The 13,340-nt window shown below is 44.0% G+C and overlaps 1 long non-coding RNA gene across 1 annotated transcript in view; it reads right to left on the reverse strand.

Annotated features, from left to right (window-relative positions):
• Positions 1–13,340, reverse strand: part of LOC116091057 — a 21,362-nt gene that overhangs the window by 7,039 nt on the left and 983 nt on the right. The window contains exon 2 of the long non-coding RNA XR_004118922.1: positions 2,080–2,287. This is a non-coding gene — a long non-coding RNA (uncharacterized LOC116091057). The remainder of the gene's footprint in view (positions 1–2,079; positions 2,288–13,340) is intronic.

The following is a 13,340-nucleotide window of genomic DNA, read 5'->3' on the forward strand; positions in this document are numbered from 1 at the left end:
AAATCTCTAGATTATAGAGTCTAAAAAAAGAAAAGACAAAATAAAGTAGATAGTAAGTTGAACTAAGTTACCAACATATGTAGTTGTTAGTGGTGTTGAAAGGTAACCTAGGTCAGAATATTTTGTTGTTGTGTTGGGTAAGGTTGAGAGTGAGCTAAGAGGTCTTTTGCAAATGTCAATACTTGGTCCAAAGGCTGGCTTTAAGTTCCCAGAGTAATCAGAAGAAGAAAGAAAGAAAGAAAGAAAGAAAGAAAGAAAGAAAGAAAGAAAGAAAGAAAGAAAGAAAGGAAGGAAGGAAGAAAGAAAGGAAGGAAGGAATAAATAAATAAATAAATAAATAATAGATGAATCACACCATTATGGTGCCTGGGGTTTTCTGCAATGCTTTTCCAAATGATCCTTCACCAGTCACAACAGGGAAGTGTCCTGACTGCTATCTTCAGGTGAGGCACAGGAAGCTCAGTTTCAGAGAAGTACAAAGGCTTGTCTGGGCCTTCCTACTTAAAAATGACAAAGTAATTTTTTGACAAATCCAATTTTTGAAGACCACCATGTTCCCAGGGTTCATCTCTCTCCACTGCCTCCAAGGATCCGCCAGTGGAGAAATGAACAGGTTCAACAGACCCTTCATGAGTTAATGAAACCTTTTTCATTTCTACCATACCACCTCGTTGAGGCTCCAGGCTGTAGGTGTGGGGTTTTTTGGGAGGGTGGGGGCTACTTTATTGGGTTCTCATAGTTACCACCCTTCCAACCCTCCAACACTAGCTTAAAAAGGTTAGAGAGGAAAGGACTGGACATCTCTGCTTCCTGCTATTTAGGAATGTTTGGTTCCTTGGGGCAAGTCCAATCTTCATTGTCAGGATCTCTAATTTTTTCTTCTCATTTCTTTGCTCATGGCCACTTGACAAACAGCAACAACAGGAACAGCAGCAATGGGGAGAGCAGCAGGAGGTGCAGCAGCCATGCATGCCCTAGGCTCTCTCATGTACCCTCTTGTACCCTCTGGAGAGCCCCCAGATTTCCAAACATAAATTGCCTGCGGCTGGCAAAATTCACTCCCCTCCTAGAGTATGATACAATCATACTTAGCGGCTGTGGACAATCTGAAACAGCCCAATATCCCACACCTGGGATTAAAACAAAACAATTCACATAAATTAAAAACAAAAAACAAAAAACCCGGCGGTGGTGGCGCACACCTTTAGTCCCAGCACTTGGGAGGCAGAGGCAGGCAGATTTCTGAGTTCGAGGCCAGCCTGGTCTACAGAGTGAGTTCCAGGACAGCCAGGGCTATATAGAGAAAGCCTGTCTCGAAAAACAAAAATAAATAAATAAATAAATAAATAAATAAATATTCACTACATTTCCAGCTTTTAGTCCAAAAAATGGCTTTTCTCTAACATCAGTAAACTGTGTACAATAAGAAAAATTATGAGAACTATTGGGTAGGAATTATATTTAAAATGCCCAGAGACATTTGTATTTGGCAAACTTGGAGAAAATATCCCATTAGCTATCCTCTCCTGGTGAGTCCAAAGTTCTGCACCGATATCACTTTTTTTTTTTTTTGGTTTTTCGAGACAGGGTTTCTCTGTATAGCCCTGGCTGTCCTGGAGCTCACTCTGTAGACCAGGCTGGCCTCAAACTCAGAAATCCCACTGCCTCTGCCTCCCAAGTGCTGGGATTAAAGGTGTGAGCCACCATGCCCGGCCTATATCACTTTCTTATCGTAACTTGCATTTATCAACCTAAAGCCATCTTTTTAGACCCTAAACATTTTCATAGATCCTAAACAACTTAAGCTTTTGTCTTTAATCTTTAATAAGAAAAATTGTAAGACCTATTACAATCTAGTCTTCAACTCCATCAGAGACCTGAGAAGGATAACTATTACCTTAGTAAATAGAAAGTGTAGCGTAACCAACTTCCAAAACTATAGAAAGGACAGAGAATGCTGGTTGCCTGGACAGTCATCCAAGGCGCGGCTATATCCTTGGGGCGCCCATCTTTGGCCTCCAGGCCCAGAATATCTGAGAGATTTTTCTGTGAAGCAGGAATTTTAAAGGACTGGCCTACCTTATCTCTGCAAAGTTGGACAGTGGACTTTCCAGTGTCCTGCTTGTCCACACTTTGGACAGCCTGCTGTCAGTTGTTGAGGTAAGGGCAACTTTCTGCCCAGTGGCTAGCTTTGCCATGTTTGAAGCACACTCCATGTGGAGGTTCTTCGATGCCCATCATCTTCTTTCAAGTAGATTGGAGTGCTGCCAGGAGCTGATGTGTCACTCTGTCAGAAAAGCCTTTTATTATTAAAATATCTTAAATGCCATATTCTGTAGATCTCTGAAATGTTTGAAGACTATCTACATCTGAGTAGACAATGCTTGTATCTAACTATTTACTATCTGCTTAACTTTGAAGACATATACAAGAGAGTAAATAAAGCTTATTTCTATAATTAACTAAACTAGTACCTCACAAGACTACAAGTAAGATTTATAAGTGACTATTAACTTGTATTTCTAATTATCCTAAACAGTTTGCAATAGTAGCTTTCATAAGACTAGAATTTTACATTACATTTTTATGAGTTGCATATGTACAATACATTAAGAGTTGAAATAATCTTAAATTTCTATCAATATACAACAGTCCATACCAACTTAAAATATTTGAGACTGCCAGGCTGTGGTGGTACACGCCTTTATCCCAGCACTTGGGAGGCAGAGGCAGGCGGGTTTCTGAGTTCAAGGCCAACCTGGTCTATAGAGTGAGTTCCAGGACAGCCAGGGATACACAGAGAAACCCTGTCTTGAAAATACTATATATATATATATATATATATATATATATATATATATATGCGACTTGTTGCTTTCATAGTCTAAAAGGAGATACAATAATCCATCCTTTCACCAGACCATTCTTTGGATACTAATGGGCAGGCAGAAAGTTCTCCAAGGAGTTTTAATTGAAGCTGTGTGTAGTGACACATACCTGGAATCCCAGAATTTAGGAAGTTGCAGTGGAAAAATCCCAAGTTTGAGAGCAACCTGGACTACATAACAAGACCCTGTCTTTAAAAAAAAAAAAAAAAATGGCTGGGCGGTGGTGGTGCACGCCTTTAATCCCAGCACTTGGCAGGCAGAGACAGGTAGATTTCTGAGTTTGAGGCCAGCCTGGTCTACAGAGTGAGTTCCAGGACAGCCAGGGCTATACCAGAGAAACCTTGTCTCCAAACACATACCTCCCCACACACAAAAAAATTATTTAGTTGTTCGAAGACCCTGTCCAGCTGTACTGTTTAGTCATGGTATCCTAGGATCTACAGAATAATACCCCGTATTCTCAGACAAGGGGAAGTACCATTTCAGAGAACCAATGGTCCTGATGGAAGCCCAGCTTGACTAGATACCACATATTGGACATCACGCACAATGTGGACAACTACGGGTAATTGATTTGAAAGGTACAACAGACCTTTATTGTTCTATCCCTGAGCAGAAAGGATGTTGAAGCCATTTAGCTAGCCAAACATCTTACCCCTTCATTAATATTACCAGAAGAAGAGATTTGGCTCTTTGGTAAAGAGCTTGTCTAGCATGCACGAGTGTCCTTAGTCAATCACCTGCACCACAAAATAAGTAAGCAAAAGCAAAGTGAAGAGCTGTCATCCAGAATTCTGTCAGCCATTGCTCATTTACTTATTTGTTTACTCAGGGATACAGTAGTCTCTATCAGTAGCTAAGACAGAAAGAGGGAGACAAATAGGCCCTTTTGTCCTCCACATGCGCAATGCGCAGTCTTAGTGGAAGATGGTGGCAGGCAATTGGTTTAGGAAGTTGATGAGGTTTCAGCTCTGGGATGCCCTCCACTGTTAGTGCCCAGGACAAGGGCTGTGAAGGAATTATTACAGCCTGAACTGGCTTCCGCCCCTTTCTCTTTCCAGCCTATCCTTCCACAAGCTTGACCCATAAAACCTCTACTTCCAGCTTGTTTATCCTCACCTGCAGAAGCTTAAAATGGTCCACACTGGAACCAGTTCCTTGCCTGACTGACTTTCATAGACCTACCTCCTTCCACCAGGCTGTACATCCTCTTTCCTGTGAACACCTCAGACAACTCCACCCCACAAGGCCATTCCCCATTTTCTCATCTTTCAAGCCCTGCCTTTGGTCATTAATTGTGTAACAGGGGCCTAAGTTTTCCACTTTCCTGAGGTGTTTTTGAATTTGAATTGGTTTGTGTTCTATCCTTAAGAAGTCCATAGAACAGTGTTAAATACTTTTACCTTGTCCTGGATTCCCCCCACCACCACTGCACCCCCGCCCTTGAAGGCTGCCACACTGGATTTACATGGAGATTGTGTCCAGGAAACCATACTTCAGCAACAATAATACTTAAAAGGCTGGGTTTGTTCTTTTTCCTCCTAGAGTCCCTGTGATTTTAGTTTTGCAATAAGCAAGTCTCTTATAGCTCCAGCTTCGTCCTTTCTTATGTCTATCTTAAAACACTACGTCCTGGCTGTTTACTTATTTCTTCCAGTCTTAATCTTTGTGGCTTTTTGGCAGAGCTGAGGCCCCCTGCTCCATGCTGGGCCTCTGCTAAGGGGTCACGATGCGGGTCGTTGTTGATTAATAAGTGTCTGGCACTTAAACTGTGTTATTGCATCTCCTCTTCCAGGTTCATCCTTCCAGACTTAAAAACTGCAGCTCCTCAGCCCTCCTTCCCCACTTCATCACTGTGTGGCTCTCCTCAAACTCTGCTAATCAGCCTTTTCGCTCTTTATTTTTTAATCATTAGTGAGAGTTTTTGAAGAAGATCCTTAAGCCAGAAGCAAAATTCTAAAAGGGCCCAGGAGGGGAACTGAGCTCCGTCTGTGTTTCAGCCTGTCAGGCACTACGACCAGCTGCTACAACAGCACCATCCCAGCTCAGCATAACCCTCCCCACAACCCTTTTCAATCGCAACTGGAGAAGTTAGACTGTGAAGGGACAGAGCTTACTTAGCCTGTGTGGCGGCAGCCCTCTTTTTTTTTTTTAACACTTCTGATGGTCATCCTCGTCAGGGAAGTCCAGGTCTGGGCAGAACTCAGTCAAGTGACTTTGATGTAGTCAGATTTTATTTCTTCCTCCAGAGTCATTTCCTCGTGTGTCCACGGATGCCCGTGATGCTCCAGAGGGCATCGTATTTGTGTGCATATTTGTGATGAATGAAAGGGCGAAGATGCAAGGCTTGTTTATACTAAAGTTTCAGTGACTTATTATGCAATACTTTTCAGATATTTCGACCAAATTATCTCCAAGCCTGAGTAAAGGTAGACATTGAGGTTGGGGAACTTTGGTTGTAAGGTCGTCCTTTCCAGGCCGATGTTAAAGCCGGGCGTGGTACGTGCCTGTGATTATAGTACTGAGGAGGCTGAGGAAGGAGGAGCAGAAGGCACGGTGGCAGCACGTGACCACATACTGTGGTATGGCTATAGAGCACGTGACCACATACTGTGGTATGGCTATAGAGCTTGAGGCTGCTTGCTCACATTTTGGCTGTGGATACAAACAAGGAAGGGTGAATGCTGGGATTCAACTTACTTTCTCCTTTTCATTCTTTCCACTGAGCCCTCAGCTCAAGGGAAAGTGCCTGCCAAATTCTGGATGGGTTTTCCCTCTCAGTTAAATCACCTCTGAGACACCCTTACACATCCAGAACTGTGCCTCAATCCAAGGTGACTCTGAATATAGTTAATGACACTGACCGTCACAAACACTTGTGTGATCTCTAGGTTCTCCAAAATACACCCAGAAAGACAAGTAGGCAAGTATTGTCCAAATGGACATTTTTACCAGTTTGGTGCTTTTGGTTAATCTTTGTACGTGTGTGAGTATGAATGTGATTCTGGGCCTGGACATGGGTGTGTAGGAACCACAGAAAGATATGAGGCATCCTGCATATCACTCTCCACTTTATTCCTCTGAGACAGGCTCTCTTGGAGTCTGGGCTCGGCTGATAACCAGTTTACCTAGTGATCCCTGCCTCCATCCTTCATAGTGCTGGGCTTACAGGAAAGCAAAGGCATGTCTGACTTTTCTATATGAGTGCTGGTGTGAAAACTCAGGTCCCCGTGCTTGTGTTTTATTGCAATATATATATATATATATATATATATATATATATATATATATATATATAGAGAGAGAGAGAGAGAGAGAGAGAGAGAGAGAGAGAGGGGAGAGATGGCTCAGTGAGTGAAGTGCTTCCCTGGTAAGCTTAAGGACATGAGTTCTATTCCCAGTAGCCAAGTAAAAACACTGGGCATAGAGGCACATGCTTATAACCCCAGTGCTGGGAAGGTAGAGATAGGAGAGTCCCCAGGGCTTGCTGGACATGCAACCCAGACAAATTGGCAAGCCCCAGATCCCATAGAGAGAACCAGTCTCAAAAAACTGATGGCTGATGCCGGGCGGTGGTGGCGCACACCTTTAATCCCAGCACTTGGGAAGCAGAGGCAGGAGGATTTCTGAGTTCGAGGCCAGCCTCGTCTACAGAGTGAGTTCCAGGACAGCCAGGGCTATACAGAGAAACTCTGTCTCGAAAAAACAAAAAACAAAAAACAAAAAACTGATGGCTGAAAAAAATTGATACCTGAAGCTGACTCCTGGCCCTCACATATGAATATATGTACACATAAGTGAACAGGCATACATATATAATTACAGATGCCCCCTCCCCCCACACACACAAACACATGCATACAAAGAGAAATACCAAAAGAAAAATACATGAAACTCCAACTTTCTAGTGTGATGTTTTAATCTTTTCCTTCTGCTCTACTTTCTTTTTATGAAGACTCATCTAAATACAAAGTGTTTTAAAGAGGGGCTACTGTGTAAAGGTTCTGATGATATACCAGCTTGCATTAGGCAATGTCTAGGGAATTGACCCAAAGTGTCTTCCAGTTGGAGAAGCAGGAGCCTGAGGGAAGCCTCTCCAGGAACCTGGGCATTCAGAGGAGGAGCGGACAGGCAGGGACTAAGAGCGCTCTGGAAATGTACTGGGTGGTCACCGGAGGGGGGGAAGGGCGCCTTCGTGCTCTGTCCAAGTTACTTTAGACGGTGGTGGTGGCTGTCACTGGCAAGCAGCACACGTGGCAGTAAGCTGGCATTTTCCAGAATGACCCACCCACAGACCTGGTCTCCTGGCACTGCTTCAGCCGAGCAAACAACAGCTCCCTGAGAAGCGCTTGCTTGCTTCCCTTCAGACACGAAAACGAATGAAAGCCATTTTTTGGTGTGTTTTAGAAAACTCCACTGCGGTTTCAATAAGACTGGTACGCATACTAGGGCCTTGCAACCCTCAGTCTGACAGCTCTGAGGGTACAGGGAGGGCAGAGCTCTCTAGCTCTGCTGTACCTGACTGGCAGAGGTGTCTTTCTTTCCCTAGCTCCTCTCAGAGCACAGCCATGCCTGCAGCCAGGACAATGCCCTCCTTATTCCCCAGTCCTCACTGCCTCGTGGTCACTGTGGAGCTTTGCTGCCATGGCAAACATTCAGACCTGAGGCCAATAGGCACATCTTGGGCTGACTCCTTCAGCTACGGGGTGGCAAGAAGCCATATTTATCCCACAGTGTCTCCTTATGCAGAAACAGTCAGAAAACAGAATATACACAGTGTGTAGCTCAGTACATGACTTGTTTGTTTGCTTGTGTGTTTGTTGAGGCAACAAGTCACCGTATAGCCCAGGCAGACCTCAAACTTCACCTCTTCCTGCATCACGCACCAGAGTGCTGGGATGGCAGCAGGCACCACCATGCCCTGCTTCGTGCATGATTTTTTTAACATCTGCTGTGCTCCAGGGCTAAGGCTGAAGTAGTGAGCTTAACAGACATGAACCCTCTGCTGAAGGTCTGGACAGAAGTGGAGGAGCTGCTTGGAACAAGCAAGAACTCTCTAACAGTAGCCTCCTCTGGCCTGCAGGCTTCTCTTTAATTGTCCTCAGCTGAGGTATAGAGCATTCTGGTGAAAATTTTCAGAAGTCAATAATCCCTTTGTTGTGATGTACATTGTAATCGGAGCAGCAGGATGAATTCTCACAAGTAGGAAATGCACTGTATATGCTACCTGCCCATCAGGCACTAGGTAGCTTCGAGAGGTGGGATTCTGGGCTTATGGGTATCTTACCGCACGTGTTCGGACAACACCCACATTACTTAGTAACAGCCCAAAGCTCCAGAGCAGAAATGCAGAGGAGATCCTTGGGTGGAGCACACAGGAGGACAGAGTATCTCTGGTATTGCAGAACTGAAATATCCCTCCTAGATATGGCAGAAGGCTCTAGCCATAAAGCAGATTAAAGTGATAGAAAGGGGGCGTGGGGGAAGGGGCTATTTTAGTGTGAAGCCTCGAAAGCTTTGTGAGATGACACCTAAGTCATCTGAAGGAAACAGGTACAGCAAAGGTGGGACGCAGTTTGGGCAAAGGCCCAGAGGCTTGAAGATACTTCACAATTTCAGAGGACAGAATGCAAGCTGATAAAGACATGAATAAGAGAGAGACAAAGAAAGGCAGGCACCAGAGAGACAGCCCAGCAGTTAAGAGTGCCCCACACTCTTCCAGAGGACCCATGGGATTTTTTTTTTTTTTTGGCTTTTTTTGAGACAGGGTTTCTCTGTGTAGCTCTGGCTGTCCTGGAACTCACTCTGTAGACCAGGCTGGCCTGGAACTCAGAAATCCGCCTGCCTCTGCCTCCCAAGTGCTGGGATTAAAGGTGTGCGCCACCACCGCCCGGCACCAAGGGATTTGACATCCTCTTCTGGACTCCAAAGGCATTCTCACACGTGTTGGTATACGCGCACAGACACATGTACATAAATAAAAATAAAAATTAAAGGAGGTTAGGTTCTAGATTTGCTATATGAATAACTGTACTGTAGTGTGTTTTATACTTTATGGTAGGTTTTGAGCATATACTATCTCAGTTTAGTAATCCCAATAGCCCCATTCATTATACAGATAAGGAAATAAGCATGAGTTTCTTCAAGATCACAAAGCTAGGACGTAGCGAGACAAGGAGATGATCAAGATCTGTTGGTACAACACTGAGAACACCACTCACATTGCAAGAGGGCCCATTTGTATCCATGCTTGGAGATTATTCAGTAGGCACCAAACCTAGTAGTTCTGTACCATCTTGGAGTTATATTCTTTGTATTTATGTGGTCTTCTTTTTGCCTAGGCTAAGGGTTGGTGGGGAATACAAAGAACAAAGATTTGTAACTTGGGTTGGGATTGTAGTTCAGTGGTATGAGGTGTATTGGCTGGTTTTGTGTGTCAACGTGACACTTTCTAAGAGTCGTTTGAGAGGAAGGAGCCTAGTTGAGGAAATGCCTCCATGAGATCCAGCTGGAAGGCATTTTCTCAATTAGTGATCAATGGAGGAGGGCCCAGCCTATTGTGGGTGGTGCCATCCCTGGGCTGGTGGTCCTGCGTTCTATAAGAAAGCAAGCTAAGCAAGCCACATGAAGCAAGCCAGCAAGCAGCATCTCTCCATGGTCTCTGCATCAGCTCTTCCCTCCAGGTTCCAGCCCTGCTTGAGATCCTGTCCTGACTTCCTCCAATGATGGACTATAATCTGGAAGTGTAAGATAAATAAACCCTTTCAACTCCAATTTGCTTTTTGGTCATGGTGTTTCATAGCAGTAATAGAAATCCCTAACTAAGACAATTGGTTAGGCAGGTAGGTATTACATGATAAAGACAGAGTGTATCTTAGTCCTTGGTGAGCGCACGAAATGTTGTAGTTAAAAAGAGACAATGAGCCTGGCTGTGGTGGCGCACACCTTTAATCCCAGCACTTGGGAGGCAGAGGCAGGTGGATTTCTGAGTTCGAGGCCAGCCTGGTCTACAGAGTGAGTTCCAGGACAGCCAAGGCTACACAGAGAAACCCTGTCTCAAAAAACAAACAAATAAACAAACAAAAAGACTTATAGGGATAGATACCCACTAAAAAACATCTACAGGAGCTCATTAAACTAAAAATCTCGTGTATTATATACCATTATAAGGGCTTGCTATTAGTAATGTGCAGTTTTAAAAATGGGAGTGCTTTATTATACTACAGAACAAAAGAGAATCACACAGGTAAAATCTTGGTAAATCTAAAAAAGAAAAAAATAATCGCCTGAAATATTACCCATGAAACAATCCCTATCACATTTGTGGTATATTTCTTTCTATTGTCCTCTAGTCAAGTGACATGTATGTATATATGTATTATATACCATTGCATACACCACAAGTACACACATGTTATTCACAGGCATTTACCTTCTTGGGATATAAATTACATGTTTTAAAATTCACATATTATTTTTTAGCTTCTTTTAAAATGTGTGTATGTGTGTACCCACATGTGCCACAGTGTGCAAGTGGAGGTCAGAGGACAACTTGGGCAGTTACTTATCTCTTTCTGCTACTTTGGTTCTAGGGATGGAATTAATGTTACTAGGGTTGGAGGCAAGTACTTGCTTGTAGCTGCTGACCCATTTCACTGGTCCAAACCATGTACTTTGAAAGTGCAAATCAGGGTTCTGGATGGAGCTCAGTTGGTAGAGTAGCTGTCTGGCATCCCCAGTGCTCCTCAAAAAAAAAAAAAAATTGTGAACCTATAAAATTGGATAAGTGTATTTCAGTCATTATGAGATAAAGGTCTAGAATATTCCTTTGCCCCACAAGCCTGCCTTGACCCTTCAACTTATCTTTCTCAGCCTCCTATTCCAGGTGACCACTGAACTCACTTCTGTAGCCTCAGGCCTGTTTTGCCTGTTCTGGGAGTTTGTGTTCATGGAATTATGTGTATGCTCTTTTCCTTCTGGCCTCTATTGCTCAGCAGAACGTTTTCGAGATTTATCATGTGGTCCTATAAGTATCAACAACTTCTTCAGGGTTTTTTTTTTTGTTTTGTTTTGGTTTTGGTTTTGATTTTGGTTTTGGTTTTTCGAGACAGGGTTTCTCTGTGTAGCCCTGGCTATCCTGGAGCTCACTTTGTAGACCAGGCTGACCTTGAACTCAGAAATCCCCCTGCCCCTGCCTCCCAAGTGCTGGGATTAAAGGCGTGCGCCACCACCGCCTGGCTGGAATTTCTTTCTTTCTTTCTTTCTTTTTTTTTTTTTGAGAATTGCTTTATCTTGACATCTAGAATGCTTCTGGGTTGGCGCTATAGCGCATAAAGATGCTATGATCGTTGGTGCAAGTTTTTCTTGTGAATGTGTTGCCTTTGTCTTTGGGAAATGCCCAGGGTCTGTAGAGTAAGTGTGTATGTTTAACTCTACAGGAAGCCACCAATTTACCAAAGTGAGAATGAAGGTCATGACTGACTAGTGTTCTTGTCAGCACTTAGTAGGGCTGCTCTCTTTATTTAAGCTGTTCTGGTGAGGATGTATTTCCTTAATGATGGTGACCATTTTTTATAGATAAGTGTTTTTGTGAATGTGATTGGACACTCTGCTGTTTAAGTTCAGACTTAGTGTTTTTCTGTTACCAACAGTCTGCATAACAACTATATTAATGGCTCCTAATAGTCTAACAAGAGAATTCTTTGCAATTTACTTAATTACCCTTCTATTAGACATTTAAATAATTTCCAATTTCTCATAATTCTAAACTGCACCAACATTAACATTTTAGTCATAAACTTCCTTCTACATTTTAGATTTATACATTCAAATATATAATATGTATATTTTGCATATTTTGGATCACTTTCTCCACATTAATCATAGGCATAAAATGATTTGTTGTAAGCATTTTCATGGATAGGATGGAGCCAACACACATAAAGACTCGGAGTTGTTCACCACATCACACACACACAAAAATACCCCCTCCTTCTCCCTCTCCCCTCTCTTCTCCTCCCTCTCCCCCTCCATCTCCTCTCTCTCTCTCTCTCTCTCTCTCTCTCTGTCTCTCTCTCTCTCTCTCTCTCCCCCCCCCTCCCTTCTCTCCTCCCCCCTCTCTTTTGAGACAGGGTCTTACTGTGTTGCCTAGATTGACCTTGAACTTATTGGCCTTCTGCCTCCATTTGCTGAGCACTTGGATTACAGGCATATGACCACACACACCTGCCAACTTCCTTTAGATCTCTGACTATGGGCAAAGAGTTGACAGTGCTCCTGGCAGAGTGTTCTGATGCCATAGGTGTCATGCTGTCTTGAGCCAAGTGGAAATGGAAAAAACAGGAACTCTGGAAGGCTTTGTCCCTCCAAATGACCCATCAAAGTTGACCAACAGTAGCTCTTCCAGAATTGCTCCACATGAAGTGTCTGGTTGGAGGAAATGGAGGAGTATGGGGCATACTTTCTAGCCATACTCATTTCTGTGGATCTAAGGGAACTCCACAGGGGATGCTGCTAATGAGAAAGGACACCACGAGAGCAGCCGAGGTGGGAACTAAAGTCCACCGCTAAACCAGTGAGGGAGTTGGATTGATCCTACTGATGCACATGGAAGGCTGGATGAACTCACATCATTGTGCAGGGAGCCCGGAGAGCATCCTAATTCTGTCCACCAGCACAGACTCATCTCAACCACTCTCCAAGCTTCTACCACTCCCCAAACATTTGAGCAAGAGCTTTGCCTCACATGGTATGAGCCCCACCTGCACATTCTTTTTTGTTTGTTTGTTTTTCTCCAGACAGGGTTTCTCTGTATAGCCCTGGCTATCCTGGAACTCACTCTGTAGACCAGGCTGGCCTAGAACTCAGAAATCTGTCTGCCTCTGCCTCCCAAGAGCTGTGATTGAAGGCGTGAGCCACCACTGCCCGGCCCACCTGCACATTCTTGCTTCAAGCAGGGAAGGTGAACCCAGAAGAAATGTGCAGAGCCCATCTGCACCCATGAGCAATGGTTGAAGCCTCCCTACATGGGAGAAAAAGCCTCCAGACCAGGTTTCTAGGCCTCTTCCTGAGCATACCCACTGGCATGTTTCCTTAAGGTAACCCTGACTGAACTCCAAAGGGCAACCAGCAGAGAACCTCCATCTGCCCTGGGACCTTCCTCTTGCCTGCTATTCCCAGACCTTCCATGATAATCTAAGGCAGCTTGTGTTTCTCTTTCTAACTGTGCCCTTTGTGGGCTTGGGATGTAGCTCAGGACAGCATCTGTCTAGCATGGTTTCATTCCTCAGCACTTAAAAAAGCCAGGCCAAGGTAGGGTGTAAGCCAGGAGTGATGTGGTACAACCTGCAATCCGAACACTCCCAAGAGGTAGAGGCAGGACAATCAGGAGTTCAAGGTCATTCTCTGCTACACAGTAAATTCAAGGCCAGAGTAAATCATATGAGACCCTTT

Source organism: Mastomys coucha, unplaced genomic scaffold, assembly GCF_008632895.1.
Source record: "Mastomys coucha isolate ucsf_1 unplaced genomic scaffold, UCSF_Mcou_1 pScaffold15, whole genome shotgun sequence".
Classification (NCBI taxonomy): Eukaryota; Metazoa; Chordata; class Mammalia; order Rodentia; family Muridae; genus Mastomys; species Mastomys coucha.